We start from the raw sequence: 12,154 nt of genomic DNA, 5'->3' as shown, positions 1-12,154 counted from the left end.
ACCTTGGGCCCTAGTAACTCAGTCCCACTTTCCCTCCCTTGTGACACCCCTGTAAATAATATCAACCATACACAACTAATAAGAGCCTACTATACAGAACATAATGACCCTAAAATAATGCTATGCATAATGTAGGCTATGTTTTTTTTCCCCCTTTTTTTTACACTGTTTAAACAAGCAATTTCACGGACCCCCTAAAGTCCGGATTCCAGGGGGTCGACATGGACCCCCTCTTTAGCTCAAATGTTAGCTTGGTGTGTTTCTCAGTTGCTATTGAAAACGAGCCATATACAGCTACAGCCTACAGCTAGGCTACTGTATATAGCATGTTAGCTAGCTGCTAGCCCAGACCCAAGAGCATAGCCTACTACTGTGTTGAAATTTATAAACATAAGATTATCTTACATTTTTTTCCACTGTCACTCCTTCTACAAGGAATGGACCCTCAATAGACAGATTTGCAGCTTTAATTATCTAACAGCTAAGCTTCCAAAAAAACGAGCCATGCTATCCTATCTGCCTGGTCTAGCCATATAGGCTAGCCTGTAGCAGCTAGCTACCAGCCAAGTTCCCACAGCCACGACTGTGTTGACATTTATAAACATAATGAAATTATCTTACCTTTTTTGGACTTTCGCTCCTTGTACATGCTGTATTCAGAGGAGGATATGATTCCCAATCCATATTAATTAATAACAACGGGCGACGGACCGTCTCTCACTCTGTTCTCTCTCGCTTGGGGAAGGGGAGGCGGCTATTTTCAAACTTGAGAACGGCATGACGTAGCGTGTCTCCATAGCTGGAAATAGATGATGACGTATGCTTCAGCCAATCAGAGTCTCTCTCTCTCTCTCTCTCTCTCTCTCTCTCTCTCTCTCTCTCTCTCTCTCTCTCTCTCTCTCTCTAGCTCTCTCGTTCTCTCCTCTCATTGTGATCTACAAGCTCACAACACGTCGAATCGCGACGCGTTGTGAGCTTGTAGATCTGCTATTTTCAAATAGCCAAGTTTAGAATAGGTTAAAGTGGATGTATGTTTTATAATATACTCATTTATATCTGCAAAGTAATAGTAACTAAAGTTTTCAAAATTATTGTAGTAGAGTAAAAGTACAATATTTGCCTTTGAGATAATGGAGTAGAAGTGTACTGAAAATTGGAAATACTTAAGTAAAGTAAAAATACCTCAAAACTGTACAGTACTTAAGTAAATGTACTTTACACCACTGGAATTAATGTTAGTGGCTCTGTTTATGAACTCATTGCAACCGTCAGGTCGCAGTTACAATGAAAACCTCCACCGGCAGTCAGTCTGTCCGTCACATCACACTTTTCCCCAACTCATATCTCAGCCACCGTTGCCCCAATCCATGTCACACTTTGCACACACAGTCCTTGCCTGCCAAAGCACAACCTCCACCCTCCCAGGGACCCCCGGAGATCCAGGGACCCCCAGTGACCCCCTGGCGCCGCCGCCAAAAATGACCAAATGACACCCCAACAGGGCTGTTCAGTTCAGAATGCAATTTTTACTATGGTGAAAGAAATGCAAATGCTCTCTTTCCATTCTATACCTGCAGGCAGCATTCAAGAGAATTGCACGACGCTGCGACGCGTTGTGAGCTTGCAGGTCTGCTATTTTCAATATTTTCACCAAAAGGCCCTTTTAGAAATGTCAGCCCCTACCTCTCTAACATTCTCTGCACGTCCTTGGTGTTCAGTGTCCAGGCCAGTCTGTAATGTAATCTCCAAATGTGGGCACTGTAGTGATGTCAGTCAGTGATGTCAGTTGGGCATTGTTACCATTGTGGCGACACTGTTAGTATCAGTGATGTCAGCATGCACAGAGACGGTCAGACGGACAGACATTCAGTAAATTAATAGTTAGATATAAAAGATATTGAGCTATTATAAGATCATATTTAGAACACGTATGATAAAAATAAGATGTAACTATTTGACTACATATCATATGGCACAAGGCAGATAGCGTAATAAGCAAAACTAAGAACATACATCAGCATTGATCAACATTCTGTAGAGAATCCAGGGACTCTTAATAAGTAGGACCTGTTCTGGACCCTTAAACACAGTGGTATTCTATGGATACTGTCAGTATTTCTACAATAATCAACACTAGTAAGACGCCTATGGACAAAAAGCGACCTCGCCCTTGCCATCTGTTTGGGCATATGGGAGAACAGGAGATTTACTACCAATCCAGGTGATGTAGAGTTGATGATGTCAGTGTTGGTCAGCCCCATATATAGAGATCCATGACATCAGGGATCTCCATATGGGCTGACCTGACCTGAGGTCAGGTCAGCTGAGGTCAGCTATAGACATTGAGGCATCTGTAGAACCAACCATGTGCTGTAAGACCCCAGACATGCTTACTCTGTCACTCGTTATGTGAAAGTCGTATGACGTCTATGACGTCTGAAATCATACATACAATCCCCTTTATGCCAATATGGAGATCCCTTTCTGTAGAACCAACCGTGTGCTGTGAGACCCCAGACATGCATCTGTGCGTGTCAGTATCTGTCTCTCAGTCCTTGTCCCTTTTTATGGGCATAAAAGGGATTCTATTAGTGTGGTTGCTGGTTGCCCTAACAGGGAATCATCTGGGAATCAGATGTAGGTCAGCTCTATATGGAGATCTAGGTGATGATCCAATCATCTCCATGTACTGTATGGATATCCAGGGTTTGATCTTTGATGAGGTGATGTCACGTTATATCACAATGTCAACAAATTAAGGTATTACAGAAGGAAAATATGTGACGTTTTCATAGCTAACTGCAACATTCGGTATCAAAACATAATATGACATGAATAACATAACATATGGTTTCGTAAATCTCCCAATATATTGAGTCAGTTGTTTTTTAGATATGCATCTTACTAGCAACTTACGAGTGCTGGTTTGCATTCACTGTTCTAGTGAGTCTTGAGAGTATATTGTCCAGCTTGTGAAGTGTGTTTCAAGCTTCAACTGTGCTTCAACTAGAACCTCAATGAAATATGAACTCCATTTGTGTAACTCTATCAGTTGTTGTAGTAGTAAGTTTATACTTTATACTTTATACTTTACACTGAGTCAGAGGGTTGTGCAGGCTTTATTCGCTGATGTGTTACTGCACGACACTTGGTGTAGCCTCTTTACTTTGGAATGCTGACTTGTTTGCTTGCTTTATTTATAGCATGTTCAGAAAAGTATATCATGCTAGCTTACAATGTTGATTTCACATACATTCATGCATGATTGGTGCTGTACATATGTATGTGGGTGGGCAAGTTGACACTCTGTCGAGGTGCCAACTTGCGCCTTGTTATTTATATTAGGTCACACTTGTTGGTGGTAACTTCACCGAGAATGCTGCTCCCTCATTGGCTAGTTTCACTCACTTCTCACTTTCTTTTTTTTCACAGTTTTGTTTATTTGAGATTCAGGGCAAACATTAAACCAAGACTTGTTCGCATATTATGAGAACCATTTAATGGTCAGGTTTCTCCATTGGCTGTTGTCTTGGGCACCCCGCCTAGCTCTTTCAGACCCATATTACAGAAATTACTCTCAAAGCCACATTTAATGGTTTTGGATAAATACTCAACATTATAACAATAACAAAGTCCCATTAGAAAGCATTCTATGATCACACACTGTACATGCAATGTAATAATGCTTGCACTATAGTTACAGCATAAGCACTCATAATGCTTCATGATTATAATTACTCACTGACTTTTTTCTTTTGGCCAGGATCATCACTGGATGGAGGACTTTGCTTTCTTTTAAATACCTTTTAATATTTATAATCATTTTATACTTTTTTATATAGAACTGAAGTACTTTGCTGGGTGTTTTATTGTATTGTATATTTATGTTTGATATGCATTGACCCGAGCAAAACAAATTTCCCTTGTGGATAATGAAGATATCTAATCTAATAGTCTCTCAAAAATGGCACCAATGCCATTGTAAGCTTGTAGATCTGCTGTTTTCACATGTATCTGTGAAACCGAGTCAAACTAAATGTAACATCTTAACCCTCCTAAATTCCATGATTATTTTCGGGGGTCTCCAGTTCAAATATGATTATTTTGAGGGGTCACCGCCTGAAAAGGACGAGAGCCACTGGTTGTGAGCTTGTCGTCGATCTGCTACTTTTGAACGTATAATGTAAATCTTAAGTTATTAGTAATAACTTATTACCAAATCAAAATGAGCATAAGTAAGATCCCAGATGATATCTAGTCTCATATCAAAATCGATGTATCGATAGAACAGCCCTAAGAAGTATCCAACAGAAGTATCCATGGTATTATCAGCATCTTAGCAGCATTTTGTTCGGGCCACTCCTGTCAATCTTATGTAAATCTTAGCCAATTGGGATGGACAAAAAAATCTTAACTGATCCGACCATAGAGATGTGTACCGATTTGCATGAAATTTGGATAAAATCTGAAGGAGTAATATAAGAAAATGTGTTTTACATAAGACAACACATTAGGTAAACTTAAACACAAATTGAACACGCATGCATGTGGCTGATCAAATGAGAATGATTGAATACTGCATCTAATTTACAGCTATAGATTAACTGGCCAATCTGAGCCTTAAATGTGATTTAAATGAGATTATGTTGAGAGCTCTTTTACAGATCATTCTGAGACAAATCTGAGATGTATCTAAAAGGCTTAAATGAGCTTTAAATGAGATTATATTGAGAGCTCCTTTTTATGTAACTCTGAGCTAAATTTGAGATGCAACAATTCTGCTAAATTGAGCAACATTTGAGAAATTATTGAGATCTCCTGTAAAGCTCATCAGAGCTTCCATCTGAGGCATGTTGCTCCCCAGAAATAGAGGAGAAACAGGAGCAATAGCTGAGATCTCCTTTTTGTATCACCTTGGTCTCATTTGTGGCTTGAGAAACAAACGAGCAATAGATGAGGGCTCAATCATGGATTCTGCTTTCCTCTGGGCGAGTAGCTGTCAGCACAGGCCAGCTGTGGTGTCAAGTTACACAGGCAGGGCTGCTGTATGAAGCCCTGCTGCTGCTGGCTATGTGGCCTGCGCAAAGGGGATCTTTTTATTTTTTTCAGGAGGCACCAGGCCAGGGGGAATCGTCCCCCTACTCCCTACTGTCAATCCGGGCCTGGCTATTTTTCAATAGCTAAAGTATAAAATAATTAAGGCCCCTCCACCACCTTGGGCCCTATAGTAACTCAGTCCCACTTTCCTACCCCTTGTGACGCCCCTGATTATGTTGCCTTCGGCGGGGCAGAATCCCTGTACCATATTCCATATTCCAGACAGCTGCTGTAGCTGTCTGGGCACCTCGGCTGGTAATCCGGCCTGGCAGCGGATCCTGGGTCCGAGTCCCGATCACGACAGCATTCGCTGGGTGTCATTCCCCCCATCTCTCTCCCCGTTTCCTGTCAGATTACTGTAACAATCAATAAAGGCGATGCGATGCATTGTGAGCTTGTAGATCTGCTATTTTCAAACATTTTGCACTTTTACTTTTGGTACTTTAAGTACATTTTGATACCAACACTTTCATACTTTTACTCAAGTACATTTTGAATTCTGGACTTTTACTTGTAACGGAGTACATCTACATTGCAGTATTGATACTTTTACTTAAGTAAAACATGTGAGTACTTTTTCCACCACTGCACTATTCCATTTTTTTAATTTAGGACAAGAAAATGTTCTAGTTTTTGACATGCAAAGGCTTTCACCCGAGAGTGACAGGCTTCCCGTTCCTGCCTCTGTTTGGTGGGGCTATTATTATTATCATTCCTGATGATGGCTGAATCTTTTTAGAGTTTTTTATTTTTTTTTATTTTTTTGGAACTAGGCCGTGATCCACAGAGGCAGGTTGTCCCCCTGACTGCTGCAGAGTGTTTGGCTGCCTCCACCAGCCTTGGCTGTGGTTCTTTCTTTGTGTCTGGTCTGGTCTCGTCTGACTGGGTTTCATGTTCCCCGGCCCTGCTCTCTCTCTCACTCACACTCAGGGGCGTCACACCAAATTCTGGGCCCTGGGTACAAGGATTCACTGCGGGCCCCCCATGAATGTTAACGATTGAAAAATAGCAGCTATACAAGCTCACAGCACGGCACCGATCTGCTATTTTTGAAAGATTTTGAAAATGTGTGCAAGAAACCCATGTTTCCATGTCAGTGATGCCCAAAGTTTTTCATGTGAAGGACCCCCAAAATAATATGAATTTGGCCACGGACCCCCATCTCAAAATATTTAGTTCCAGGGACCCCCCCGGAAGCAAAATTTATGAGTTACAAATGTTCGCTTAAAAAATACATATTCTACCAAGTACTGAATTCAAATTCCTCCACAAACTCCCATGCTGTCAAACAGTTATGGGAGAAAGATTTCAACATCTCTATCGATAATGTTGATTGGAATGAAATGTGGACGTATGCAAAGGAGATTTCTGTCTGCAATCGGACTAAATCCATACAGTACCGCATATTACATCGTATACATATAACTTCTGTCCTTAAAAACAAAATGGATCCTAGTGTGTCCCCACTTTGCCTCAAATGCAAAACAGAAATCGGTAATTACGTTCATTGTCTCTGGTCATGTGTGAAGCTCCAGAACTACTGGTCTGATGTCGTAACAGAACTGTCAACCATTTTCGGTGTCCCCATAGAACCAAACCCCTTGTGTCTTATACTTGGTCTCCCAGATGGTCATATTGTCAATGCCAATCATAAGAGGCTATTCAATGTGTTAACGTTCGCTGCCAGGAAGAATATTCTCCTATTTTGGATCAAGGATGTTGCTCCTTCCAAAAAATCATGGCACAATATTATAATGGATTGTATTCCTTGTGAATACATAACATGTATGTTACACTCCAAGATAGACGCCTTTTATAAAATCTGGGACCCCTACTTGAGATTCATCGGGCCCGCGCTGTCTGCTGCTGTGCTTAAAGGGTTCCCCTGACGGCCTTGACTTCTATCTGTCGCCGTTTCACTTGTCTTGAAGTTTCTCGACTGAGGTTGAACTGTGCTCAGTGAATCTAGTTCCGATCTGGGTCAGGTGCCTGCCCTCTCCACTCTGAGGGGGTCGTGGGGGGGCTGGGGACTGATTGCTTCGCTCATCATGTATTAATTTTTCCATTCTACATGTTATTGCCTGAGCTTGTTATGATTATTATTCTTTTGGTTTTGTTGTTCTAGTTTGTTTGTCTCTTTTTCCTTTTCTTGTATAGTGTTGTTGTTGTTGTTGTCTTAATAATGTATGTTTAAAAATTTAATAAACATATTATAAAAAAAAAAAAATACATATTCAAAGATTTGCACACATTTTCACGACTTTTCAAAAATAGCAGATCTACAAGCTCGCAGCGCGGCACTCGGTGCCGCACTGCGAGCTTGTATATCTGCTATTTTTCAATAGCTAAAGTTACTAGGGCCCCTCCACCTTGGGCCCTGGTAACTCAGTCCCACTTTCCTACCCCTTGTGACGCCCCTGCTCACACTCACACACTCTCACTCACACACACACACACACACACACACACACACACACACACACACACACACACACTCACACTCACACTCACACTCACACTCACACGCACACACCATTTCGGGAGCAGCTCTCCCAGTCCAGATTCACACTCCCCTCGGGGGGATTTTGTCTGAGATACACCCTCCCCCTCCCCTATGCTTCTGCTTCTGCCTCTGTCCCACTTTCCGTTTAACTACACTATAGCTACTGAAAACGATCCTTTTATCCCTTTGTTTTGTTATCAGTCTCGCGTATAGCCAAACAACTATATTCCACAATCTCCGAATGCTTAGTATAATAGTCTGGAACTACAACTACAATCAAAGTGGAGAACGGAAGTTGTCAGCTGTTTTGACATTTGACATTTTGTTTTAGAATGTCCATTTCTGATAAGCAGAATATTGGGACAAATTCTCACAACTGTCTTCAGATAATCTTCATATTTCCCGTTGCTCCAGACTGTATGATGGAAAACTGTAGGAGACAATTTACTTGTGACAGAGTTACTTGTGTTTTTTATATTGTGATATTTTTGTCACTTTTAAATGAAAACAACAGAGTTATAGGGCTGTCACAATTATTACATAATCGTCTAATCGCGATTATTTGACATTGCGATTATATATATTTTTTTAATCGTCATCGTCCATGTTGAAAAATAGTGACGCGTTGTGAGCTTATAGATCGTCTATTTCCACTATCAATGTCCAAGTATAAAGTTGTCAAATATGTCAGTAATTTCTTTGTGTATTTAGGTTATACGTGTCATGATCTGTCATGTGCAACTTCAAAGCCTAAAAGCCAAACGGAAATGTGATTGTCAATGACAAAAACACAATTAAATTGTTAATCGCAATTATTTGAGCGACAATTCGGCTAATCGTCATGTAAAATGTCATAATCGTGACAGCCCTAATCAGAGTACTTCTTTCACGACTGTCTGTGTCACAATCCATTCACAGCCTCGTGGGCTGCATCTGACGAGCAGGCTGGTGTTACAGTGTTTGTCAGAGCTTAATTAACAGTCACTTGAATGTCACGTTTGACTCATTACTGTGACTCGTCATGACTCATCACTCTGACTCACCACGACTCGTCGCTCTGTGAGACTGGCTAGCGTTCTTCTCTGCCGCTGCTTTGCATTAGCGGAGAGACCTCGCGACTCTGTGCTCGTCCCAATAGCAGAACAACAGCTCGCTAATGACGCATGCAAAACAACGTAACGAGGAGAATATCACACGATCAATCACTCACACATGGAATGAACAAGAAAACAAGAAATCTTGTGAAATAAAATGTCGCCAACCAATCATCAAGGGCGATGATACACAGAAGAAGGGGCAGTTGATCACTAAACTAGGGCTGCAGCAATTATTTGATTGGCCATTATTCTATCAATATATACTTTTTCGATTAATGAAATAACCCGGTTTTTGAATTAGCCACCTACTTGATCATTTACAGTGTCACACAAAGGTATCAAAATAAGCGACATGTTTTGAGCTTGCCAATCTGCTACTTTTGATGCTTTTGAATTTGGTTTTGGACATACAGTATAAGGTTTCCACCCACCAGAAACGATATTCTTACAGTACCAAAGCAAAAATGTTCTTATTTCTTTTACTGTAGATAGCTTATCTACAAGCTCATCATCTATTTTTGCGTAACTGAAAGTATAAAATAACGCCTAAAGGTAGTTAGTTTTGTATTAATAATCCAAATCTGCAAAGTAACAAGTAACACCATAGGCGGCGCGTAATGAAGGCTAGGGGAGGCTATGCCTTCCCAAATGCTGCTGGGTATTTTTCAAATGATATAGGCTATATAGTCTAATATAAAGTATGAATGCAGCATTATATAGACGGCGGCGCTGAGAACAGCTGGCTGTACAAGCTTCAGTCATACAGTATCCTACACACTCACATTGTGTCGCGGATGTGCCCGGTGTGACTCTGAGCTTGGAGGTCTGCTATTCTCTGCACGCAACATCATCGCGGGACGGAGATAAATTAGGCTTGATCATGACCATGGGCTACAGCTGATGTGATCATACTCATAGAGCGCTTTCTAGTCTCTGACTCTCTGTCTCTCCGTTCTCAGTGGAGGAAAACGTACTCAGATTTTTTACTTAGGTAAAAGTATCAACTGCATTATTGAAATACTCTGTTACAAGTTAAAGTCCGGAATTCAAAATGTACTTGGGTAAAAGTAGGCTACGAAAGTGATGGCATCAAAATAAGCTCACAACGTGTCACAGCGCAGCGCGACGCGTTGTGAGCTTGTAGATTCAAATAGTATAAAACGGGGCTAAAGGCACTATGTTTTATAATAATAATTTACATCTGCAAAGTAACTAGTAGCTATGTTTTCATATAATTGTAGTGGATTAAAAGTGCAATATTTGGATCCGAGATGTTGTGGAGTAGTATTGAAAAAAAAAAAAAAAAAAAAAAAGAAACATAGCCTCGCCACCTCGCCAAACGTTTGACTCACCCGCCGCCTATGAGTAACAAATTTTTCCAAATAATTGTAGTGGAGTAAAAAGTACATTATTAGTGTCTGTCGGTTCAGGTGGAAACCTCATTATGTCCAAAACTGTTACTTTTCAGGATTCCAGTTCAAAAGTAGCAAAACTATAAACTCAAAATGCGTTTCGAGCTGGTGATCTGCTTCTTTTGATACTTTTGTGTGACTCGGCTGTAGTATGATCAAGAAAGACACGAAAAAACACAGTCTGGCAAGAGATTTTCCCGATGACAACGATTTGCCTTTGAGATGTAGTGGAGTAGATGTCAAGGAAAATTTTAATATTCAAGTAAAGTAAACATACCTCAAAATTATACTTTGGTACACTACCTGTACAGTAAATGTACTTACAGTAGTTACTTTACACGACTGGCCAATCATTCATGACAAGTCGTTGATTACCTTACCAGGGTCACATCACCACCTGTCAGCACGCCATCTAATCTTGTTAACAATTACATCGAATATTACCCTTAAGATTTCAAGCCAGAGAGAAAGAGAGAGCTCATTATTTTTTGTAAGGAAATGTGTTAGATTTTAACGATGTGCATGTCTTATTTGAAAAAAATAAAATAAAAATCAACTCTTGCATTTGAAAAGTTAGGCCTGGAAATAACTATTTTGGTCGTCCTTGATGATTTATACTGTTTTTGTTCAACATAAAATGATGTTCAGGTCTATAAAGCCTGTAATAAAAAAAGTGCTTCATTTTCTGCTCTGTAAAGCACTTTGAGCTGCATTTCATGTCATGAAAGGTGCTATATAAATAAAGCTTTATTATTATTATTAATATAATCCAGTGACATTTTCATGTAAAGGCCCATAAACCAATTACTGTATGTATTTGGCCACAGACCCCCATCTGGAAATATTTTGTGCCAGAATTATGATTAAAAACATTCAAAGCTATTTTCAGCTAAAGCTTTCCCCCGCAATAACAGAAAACCGAAAATACACTAGTATAGAGCCGTGATGGACTCGGGGCAACCAAATAGATTTTAAGTGGTTAACTAATTTAGCTGTGGACCCCTCGGACCCCACTTTGAAGAAGAACTGCCTTAAAGGCTGCTTCAAACTGAGCGTTGCGTGGAGGTCGTACCATCTGACACTAATTAAAAGAGTCAGATAATCAGGAGATCGTCTCCTTTGTGAAGCTTGAAATGAATGGAAGGCTCCGTATTGGAGAGGAGACCTCTGTGCGTGAGTGTTGATGCCTAATGCTTCCACTGCAATCGCTTTGTCAATAACTCACACTGCGGCAGTCAGATCCATAACAGAGGCTTGATTGCATTTCTAACCCGGGGTTTTACAGAGGAAGAATAGAGAACGTGAAAGCTTTTGTTTCACTAGAGCAAGTGGTTCCCGACCTTTTCTGGATCCGGGCCCACCTCTAAATCCCGAAAGCCACCAGATGGAATCTGCAGGGTTCCCACGGTCATGAGATTCCTGGAAATATTTTGAAAATTAGAAAATTAGGAAAATATTTTTCCAGTACTGGAAAAGTTTGGGAATTGATCAAGGGTCCTGGAAGGTCCTGGAAAAATAGCTATGCATTGTCTTTGGTTATTGATGTTGTTAATACCTCTGAAATGACAAATTAAACATTGGCCAAATTGTCAAATATTAGAAGCAGAAATTGTGAAAATAGCAGATCTACATGTTCACAATGCCTCGTGAGCATGTAGATCGGCTATTTTCACAATAAAACCGTGTTATACAAAATTCCTCTACTCTTAGTGCTCGTCAGGGTGCCCAGTTCAAATATGATTATTTTGTGGGTCACGGCCAGAAAAGGTTGAGAACCACTGGCATACACTACCTGTCTTTGGGCATTGCGTATAGGAGTACGCGACTGGTTATTGAGCTGATTTATTGTTATATAGTCCTGGAAATCAGGTTAAATATTTTGGAAAAGTTTTGGAAAAGTATTGTATCTGACACAAATTTTGACGTGCGGTCAAGATACAATTTATCCCCTGAGCAAGCAGGCCTGCTCTATTAGCTCAATGGTAAAAATGCCAGCACTTACGCGGGAAACCGAGTTCAAATCAGTGGGAAGAAGAGGAAAGTGT

The sequence above is a fragment of the Nannobrachium achirus genome (genome assembly GCF_963921795.1).
Source record: "Nannobrachium achirus genome assembly, chromosome: 20".
In the NCBI taxonomy this organism is placed as follows: domain Eukaryota; kingdom Metazoa; phylum Chordata; class Actinopteri; order Myctophiformes; family Myctophidae; genus Nannobrachium; species Nannobrachium achirus.
This window is presented reverse-complemented; position numbering follows the sequence as displayed.